Below are 9,217 nucleotides of genomic sequence, written 5' to 3'. Positions count from 1 at the left end.
AGCTGATGGAGATGAGTTGTTCCATTGGCAGATAAGATTATTTACCTGCTGAAATCAAGGACAAATTCACTCGATTCAAGAAAAATTGAGTTCCCTTTTTGCAGTGCAGCTCCTTTACTGTTGCTGTCTACCTCTTGGCAGCCTCCCAGACCCAGTTTTCTTTACTGCTTTACACCAGTTTTGGATTGACGGCCCGTTCTTAATATTGTCCCTGTTGAGCCATTTTTTTTTCCTCTTCTTTTTAACGCCTGTTTTCATTGTGATCCACGGTAGATCCGGTGCCTCCTCCTGACCGATACCTTTTTGTCCAACGTCAAAACGAGATCTCTGATAAGTTTGAACACGGTGGTAAACTCGGCTACAAGAGTCAACAGCAACCACATTATTTCGGTTCCTCATTTGTCCGCTGAAAGGCGGATATGGTTCTGAAATTAAGATATTTTGCTGCACAAATACCAGGCATTTTTACAGGGGTGTGTGGATTTTTAAAAATATGTTCTGTGCGTTGGAAACATCATTGTTAGAGCAAGATTACCACCTAGTGTCCGAGTGATGCCGCTCCTGCTGGTGATTCCAAGCGTATTCGTTTCGTCGTTTTTTGAAACCTCAACTAGTACGAAGCAGCCAGACTGGTGTTTTTGTGTCGGAATGCTGCACGCTGACCCGGCTCAGCGCTGTTTTTACGGGGGCCTGGTGTGGTCAGGGTCCTCGGCTCGGGGCGGGAGTGTTTTCTGTTTAGTTAAACCGGCTCACACGGCTGGGCCGGGCCCACGTCCAGCAGTATGACAACACCGTCTCCCAGGGTTATAGGAAGGAATGAGGCAGGGGGCTGAAATTAAGACCCCGCTGGCAGGCCGGGCTTCTTCTGTTGCTTTAAGAGGTGTTGGCTGTGTGCTCTGAAAAATGTTTTCTGTCGATTGAAGTCCAGGCAGTGGTCACCTATGATCCCGTTGTCCAAATGTTGACCTTTGACATGCCGATAGTTTGCTGGCCTTGCCTCTGGGAGGAATAAAAAAAAATAAAAAATTGGAGACCGATGGGCAAAAAAGCATTGCTGCATTTCCTCTTCCTGTTTTTGCGTTTTGGCATCACGGCGCTGAATTTCTGAAACTGCAGCAGAGAGAGAGAAAATCACAGACATCTGCTTTCAGTTTAATCCCCTCCAACAGGCGTTCCTGCCTGAGAGGTGCTTCAGGGGTCTTTTCACGTCAGCGTTTTAATGCCGGCTGGCATGATGAGTGGTTCTCCCTGTTAGTCACGCTTTGGACCGCAGCTCGACAAACACCGCCCCAAACCTGGAGTGTCATCGCTGATGAAGTGCTTTGCGTTTCATTTTCTGTTTTTCTGTCCGTAGTCTCGGTTCACCTTCGCTCCACGCCGCTGTTCTGCTCTGAATCCATTTCCACGCTCCATCAGTAAACATGCTCGCTGTGTCACAGTAACAGCATTCCTCGCTCTGAGGACTCTTTCTGCAACTCCAGATGCTCTTGTTGTTCAACAATGCACCTTATTTCCACTCAGATTTCCTAATGCTTTGCATGAAATAATTTTGGAAAAGGCCATAAATTAGGAGATTTCAGAGCTCTTATCACTAAACAAAGCATGACGGAAATGTGGAGCGGCATCAGTCAACTGTAAGTAGTATAACTGCATATCTTCATGTTGTCTTTGCATTTTTTTTTATTTATGTGTGTGTGTTGTTCTTAACCAGCCCTCTTCTGTGGATCCACAGACCCCCTCCTCCCCCAAACCACTACAAACAAGCCATGCATACAGTGCTGTAAAAAAAAAAAAAACATTTTCCTGCTTACATATTCTTTTCTTGTCACCGATAAATGTTTCAGATCAAATTTATTTATTTTTTATACTCTTTATTTAACGTTTTTCATATCAATGAAACATACATCACACATAGAGCTAGGGGCACTGATACATAGGTAAATAATAGAGAAAATTTAAATATTACAAGACATTAAGCTTGATTATGCTTCCTTATTCTTGTATTTCAACCATTTAGACCAGCGTTTATCAAAAGAATGTCCTCATACGCCTAAAAGATAGGTCAGTTTTTCCATGCAGTAGATCTCCTCAATGACTTCCCGCCATTGATCCAGCTTGGGAGTGATCAAATTTATTTTTAAATCAACCAAAGATGACCCGAGTGAACACAAACAGCAGTTTTTAAATTGTTATTTCGTGTCTTCAGGGAAAAGAGTTATCCCAAACCAACCTGGCCCTTTAGTAAGAAGGTAATCGCCTACTATGTAAAATCATGAATAAACTTTTATTAACCACATTTATTGGAAAAATGGGTTAAATCATTATCCACGCTCGGGTCTGATTACTGGGCGAGCTTGTAGAATCAAGAAATTGTTTTAATTGAGCCTATCTGACATCATGAAGTTGGCTGAACGTCTCCGAAAGCCGCACATCATGCCCAGATCTGAAGAAATTCAAGACAAATGAGAAGCAATGTTGCTTTAGGTCTGGGGAAATGGTTAGAAAGACTCCAGGGATCCACAGTGAGAGCCATTTTCCACAAACAGAAAAAAAAACATGGAGCAGTGGTAATGAACCGGCCTACCTAATTACCCCAAGAGCGTCTTGGCCCTGTAAAAGTCAGAGTTCAGTGATAGCAACTCAATCTTATTGTGGAATCATTAATATTGACAAGAGTGGCACAGTTGGTATTAATGATGCCTTGCAGTAAGTAGGTCCTGGGTTCAAATCCTTTCTGCATGGAGTTTGCATGTTCTCCTTCTACATGCATGGGTTCTCTCCAGGTACTCCTGTCCCACAGTCCAAAACCATGACTGTTGATTGGCCTTAGATGTCAGTGTTTGCCTCCATGTTGTATAGACAAATGATGAATAGTAAACTAACGGACAAAAATGGTTTCCATGAGCTGTGGCTAAACCCACAGCAGTCAAACATGGTAGTGTCCTGATTTACTGCTTCAGGACCTGGATAACTCCCTATATCGATGTGATCATGAACCGACCATTCCCCTCAAATCGCTCACAAACAGAACATTTATGGGGAAGCCTGGTCAACAGTCTGGAATTAAATGTGATACAGATGCCTTAAATTGGACATTCATGCTTTAAAACCTCCTGATGTGGCGTAATTCAAACAAATATGCAAAAACAATGCTCCAACCTTCTTTAACAGTAATGTAAAAACACCTTTTGTCAATAAGAAGGAAATTACTTTTTCTGGTTAGGCTAGGTTCATCTGGAAAGCTTGTTTTCTCTTCAATGAAAATAATCCTAATTAAAATGCAGTTTTCTTTCATTTACTCAGTTTTTTTGTCTCCTGTCCATTAACAAGGACAAAGAAGTCAACCATCAGGGCCATACATCATCACACATACTGTCATTGAAATATCAAAGAGCACGATATTGTTATTCCAAAGTACTGAATGTTTTAGGAAGTCACCCTTTGCATGTCAATAAGATATTCAGTCCATTGGATGGACTCTCACTGCACCACACAGAGAGGATTTTACACAAGATGCTAAGTTGTAACCTTTTTTTAATGAAGAAGAGAAAGAGTGAGGAAAATGAGGTTTTATCTCAACTTCTTTTGTCACTGCAGCGTATTGGCATCACCTGACTTTCTACCTCAGCTCCATTAAATGTGACAAATTGTATATTGTTTGGATTAAACTCAGGGTTAAGATTGAAAGATTTTATTTGCTTTATTCCTCTTTTATTGTTATTTAATCTATGACATCATTAACTTACTTTTTCATTATTTTGTCTTCATTTTATTTCTCGGCTCAAGAACCAATGCAGTGTTGTTGTGAAGCTGACAACGGTGTGCGATGACAAATAAACTGTCTTGTTGCTTTTGAAAGCTAGGACCTTGTTTTTCAGCTGTTTACAGTGTGAATGCAAGAAGAATCAATGAAAATGTGAATTAAAAGAAAACTTTCTCTTCCTGAAACAGGCAAACTTTATTTTAAAGACAACAAACTAGGGAAAGTTGGTATTAATGATGCCTTGCAGTACGTAGGTCCCGGGTTCTGTATCATTCAACTGCGGCGACACTTCACCTCTTCTGTTGCCCTTTTTTTTTTTTTACATTCAGTTTTGGGGTAAATAAAGTTGTATTAGTTGAGAGTGAGAAATGATGAGCAGCAGCATGGGGTACAGCTTTTGTTTTACGCTTGTGATTTGTTTCGGTGGGGGTGGGGGTCGGCTTGTGTCTGTGCAAACCCATCAGCCCTGGGCTGAGCCCCTAATGCAGCCCTGACGCCTTTCTGGCGCAGGGGCCACGCTGCCTCACATCTGGAGCCAATTACCCCAGAGAGGCTGTGTCAGAGCCCCCAACCCACCAAACACCCACTACCCGCTGCTCCTGCGTCCAAAGCAGCTCTGACCACTCTGACAGGCGCATTCCTCCACACTGCGCCGTATTCCTGTCAGGGTTTCTTCTCTTCCCTGTACATCCTCCACACTGACCAGGTTTTCAGTCTAAACTGAGGCGAGGCACCTTTGTCTTGCAGTATTCACACATAAGATACAGGAGTTAATCTAAAGTGCATACGAGAAATAAAGGAACAGCGCTAAAGCGAAAACAGGAACAATACTAAAAAATAGAATAAAAGGAGAACTTTAGCATCGCAAAGAGAACCCTTAAAAAAATGAAACAGAAAGTAACGGAAAGCGACTCAAAGAGGGATGTAGGCCTTCTTACACTAGTGACTGTAAGGGGTTGGCTATGTGGTAAAGAGCAATATAAACTTGTCTACATGCAGTCATGTTCAGTAAAATAAAAGATTTGTTCCATTAAGGTTTGTTTGTCAGATTAAAAGTTTTTTTCAGTTCAAGTCCGGATTTCTGTTTTAAATGTTTCTTTAATTGGTCTGATGTAATATTCTAATCTTAAATGTTGTGTTTTCATTAACTGTAAACAAAAAATTATCATAACAAATGACGGCTTGAAAATATTAGTGTAATCCTATTTAGCTCTTTCACTTAGTGAATTAAGTTACTGAAATAAATGAGCGTTTCAATAATGTCCTGAACATGACTATAAAAGTAGATGTTAGAATTCTTCATAGGTTGAATAAAAGTGACCTAAGAAAGGGGCCTTGAGGAACCCCACAAATTATTTCTGCTCACTCAGATTTACATTTTCAAAACAAATAAAACAAAGTAGTCCTGAACTGCACCATAAAAAGTCATGATTAATTTAGTTCAGTGTGATAACCCCACCCACCTACTTTTTAAAGTTTACCAATCAGCATGTTAGGATCCTGCTGCATCAATGCAGCAGAAAACATGTTTTCAATGGTTTCTAAAAAAAAAAAAAACACGTTCCCACATTAACTCCTGTTTTCCAGCAGTTCAGAACTGGCACTAAACACCTTTTAGTGAATAAAGCACATTCAGGTCCAGCTGTGATTTATGGAGTCCCTCTGTTTTCACACACATCTGAGCTCCACAGACATGTGTGTGTGTGTTCAGTTTGTAGGTCTCCAAACAAGCTTACCTGAGGGGAGGTTGGGGTCTTGTAACTGGACTGTGGGTTAGCGGGGGAAGCCCTGGAGCTCAGACCCAATGACTGATGGGTGTAATTGAGTTTGTGGCGGTGCAGGAGTAGAGGCGGGGGTGTATACTGGCCCCGCAGGATTTCTCTCACCGGGGTCAAAGGAGATGCGAACGGGCCTCGCCACGTCTGGGTTGTGGTCCGCTCGCTAGCTTGGCACCAATGCTATGCTTCATTAGCTGCGGCTACAGGGTGCATCTGGGCCGGCAGCCAGGGATGTGAGCTGCTCTGGGTCACACCGACAGAAACGGGACCAAAACCAAATGTGAAAACTCTGCAGGTGGCTGAAATCAAGCCGTATAAAGAGAGCCGGAGTGCTTAAAACTGTGGGCAGCTTGTGGTGGTGAGCGGTGTGGATGTGACATGAAATCCTGATGCTGGAGGTCTGTTTTCACATCTGCGTGAGTAAAGGATGCCCTTGTCTAGACTCATCCTTTACATGCGCCAAGAAGACATAAAGACATTACACTAAATTAGCTAAATTGAAAAGCTCATACACAAAACATAAGATATCAAAACAGAAACTGACTACAGAAACAAAATGCAGCAGTAAAAATAAAAACACCCGAGACAAAGAAAAGCGTCTAGAAAACTGTTTTATAAAAATGCATTTTATAAAGAGCAACTTTTAAGAGAAGATAATATATCCACAGAACAAAAAGCAATTAAACAGAACATTTTTAAAGCTACACTCAGAAAGCTACATTTTGCATCTATGCCAAAAGACAAGGAAAACACGACTATGAATAGAACTGAGCAAAGCACCAATTAAGATAAAAACACATGTTTTATTGTCTATTCTGGGACATCATTTGATGATACTTTTACATTTTATTACAGTGTTTCATTGGAGTTTCTCGTATTCTGAATTTAGCGCTCTTTTTTCCATCATGTAAGGATATTTATAACCCTCGACCTTTCTCGCTTTTTGTCAACTTACTCAAAACTTTGATATATTTACTTTGTTATATTTTTATTTTATGTTGTTTTATGGCTGTTTTTATATTGTGAAGCATGTAGTGGTTTTTCTCACTTTGCTAGATTATGATTGCAATTTTACATAACAGGCTAAAACAACATTGTGCCCAACTGTGAAGATGAAGATGAACCAGATACAAATATTAAGTGTGATTTTGTTTTTATGTTCAGCCCACTTTACTATATATAAAGTCAAATCCATCATAACCAGATTACCATCAGGAGTTACCCAATCAGTAAATAGAAAAACTGTTAATGAATAATCAAATCAAGATGTTCTCTAAAGGCCTCTGAGGTTTTTTTTTTTTTTTTTTAGAATAGACTACATCAGGACTACACCAGAGGCGCCTACAGGGACCTGGATGTTCAGCTACAGTGACAGGTTGGGTAACCAGAGAAGCGGCCAGGACCATGGTAACTCTGGAGGAGCTGCAGAGATCCACGCTTCTAAGCGAGAGAATCTGCCACAAAGAAAGCCTTGGCTTAATGACAACCATAAGAAGTCCTGTTTGCAGTTTGGCGTAAGTCATGTAGGTGACACTGCAAACATGTTATCTGGTCAGATTACATCAAAGCTTAACTATTTGGGACTTCACCTTGAACATACATACCCCACAGTGAAATGTGGAGGTGTCAGCATCAAGCCTTTGTGTATCTTTCCTTTGACGGCTAAAGGGAATCATAAAAGAAAACCTGTTAGATGCAGAAAAAGACTTTATCCAGGGGCAGAGATTCGCCGTTCAGTAGGAAGAAGACCCTTAACTTACCACCAGAGCTACACTGGAGTGGTTTAGATCAGAGTCATGTGTCCAGTCAAAGGTGAAACCTGTGGCAAAACCTAAGAATTGATGTTAAAAGACATTTTATATCCTATATGACAGAGCTTGACTTGTTTCATAAAATAAGAACGAGCAAAACTTTCCATTTATCTATGGAGCGCCTGGTGCCGCTGTCATCTGAAAAAGCTGGATGGCTCCGTGACACGGTGTTCAGAGTGGGCTGTAAATCAGGACGGGGTGACTAAGGCCAAGAAGCCCCTAAAGCGGCTGACAGAAGAAAAACAACAGGACACAGGGGAAGTAAAAAATGTGTAGGTTTTTCCCAGGTAGTTTTTATTGTGAGTGCGCTGTAAACAGCAGGAGGAGCGAGGTGAAAGGTGAGGAGAAAGTGGATGAATGACACAGTCTTTTTCTGCCCTCTGCTGGACAGTTTCAATCAAAGAAGGGAACTTTTAAGAGCTTTGCATTGAATCACACCGACTCCAGGGCCTTGTAGAACCAGCAATGCACGCAAGGATTGTAAACACGGAAAAACATGTTTTATTCCAAACGCTAAAGGTCACCGGCAGCCTAAACTTTAGGTGCAAAGTCTTTTATTCTAATCCGACACATTTTGACAGAAATCCCCGCCGCTGATAGGCGTGAGTTTATTCACAGTCCTGCACTGAAGCAATCTGCAATGCGCCCTCTTGGCCACGGTGACCCTCTCCCCCTCGGTAAGGTCACGTCTGAGAGGTTGTTTATAAGGCAGTCTGGATCCGAGCGGCGTGCACGGAGTGGGAGCCCCGCTCTTTATTCACAACAGCTGGAGCGGAGGGAGGGGAGGCGCTGGCATTTGGCAGAGACGGGTGAGAGGTCAAGTCTAACACCAATAAAGTGGAGACTTTGATCGTGGCGTTTATGGATGGAGGAGGCACGGCGCCCTCGGAGGGGAGGAAGAGGAGAGAGTGGCGTTTAAAGAAGAAAAGAGAAAGTACAGAACACAAGGGGAGAGCAGAAAGAAACTTTCTTTGAGATTTAGTGACCTTGAGGAAAAGATGCACAGAAACGTAAATTACACCCATGACAGGTGAATAAACTTATCTGAGGCCACTAGTTGGTTAAGCATTGAGTTCAATTTATTGATGAAACAATGACATAACTGACAGTCCGCTAATTCCCACATCGATGAGGCATTTCTGCTCCCTCTGTTCATGACATAACTGTGGTTTCATTCATAAATCAAAACGTCAGACCAACTGCAAACCATCACATCTCATCTCATTTGAATCTGTCTCAACAGAGATTTCGTAAAATAAGAACGTAAATAATGTCTCTTTTTTGTTACATTTCAATTGTTTGTATACTGTATATTTAAAATCTACTGTTTACTTCTAAATCTCTGCCGCACCTAAAACTGTAACTTCTACTGCGATTTACAAAAGCTGTACGAAACGAAATTTTGTTCTGTACGCACTTTGTGCATACCGAATGACAAATAAAGTTGTCTAAGTCTAAGTCTAAGAGATCAAGCAGCTTAGACGAGGCGCCTGTAATCCATCGTTAAACCCTCCTCAAAAAAGGCAATTAACAGTACTTTATTGTCATTTAGTTAGACATAAGCTATTTCTGTTATCATAAAACATAAAAATAGAAACCTATTTGCCACTGCTGTTACAATAATTGTCTTGTTTCTGTCAAGTACATTAGAGACCTGTTACCAGTGATGCCGTAAATTGTTTCAATTGGGGTTAGATTTGGCATTTAATTGGCTTTTACTGCCACCTACTGGACAAAATTGTAATATAATATAATATAATATAATATAATATAATATAATATAATATAATATAATATAATATAATAATCACAATTTATCAATTTCCCATACTTGCTTTTCCTTGCAGGCTCTCCAGTGCATCACG

The sequence above is a fragment of the Fundulus heteroclitus genome, chromosome 19 (assembly GCF_011125445.2).
Source record: "Fundulus heteroclitus isolate FHET01 chromosome 19, MU-UCD_Fhet_4.1, whole genome shotgun sequence".
Classification (NCBI taxonomy): domain Eukaryota; kingdom Metazoa; phylum Chordata; class Actinopteri; order Cyprinodontiformes; family Fundulidae; genus Fundulus; species Fundulus heteroclitus.
The sequence above is the reverse complement of the archived record's forward strand: the minus strand, read 5'-3'. Positions refer to the sequence as shown.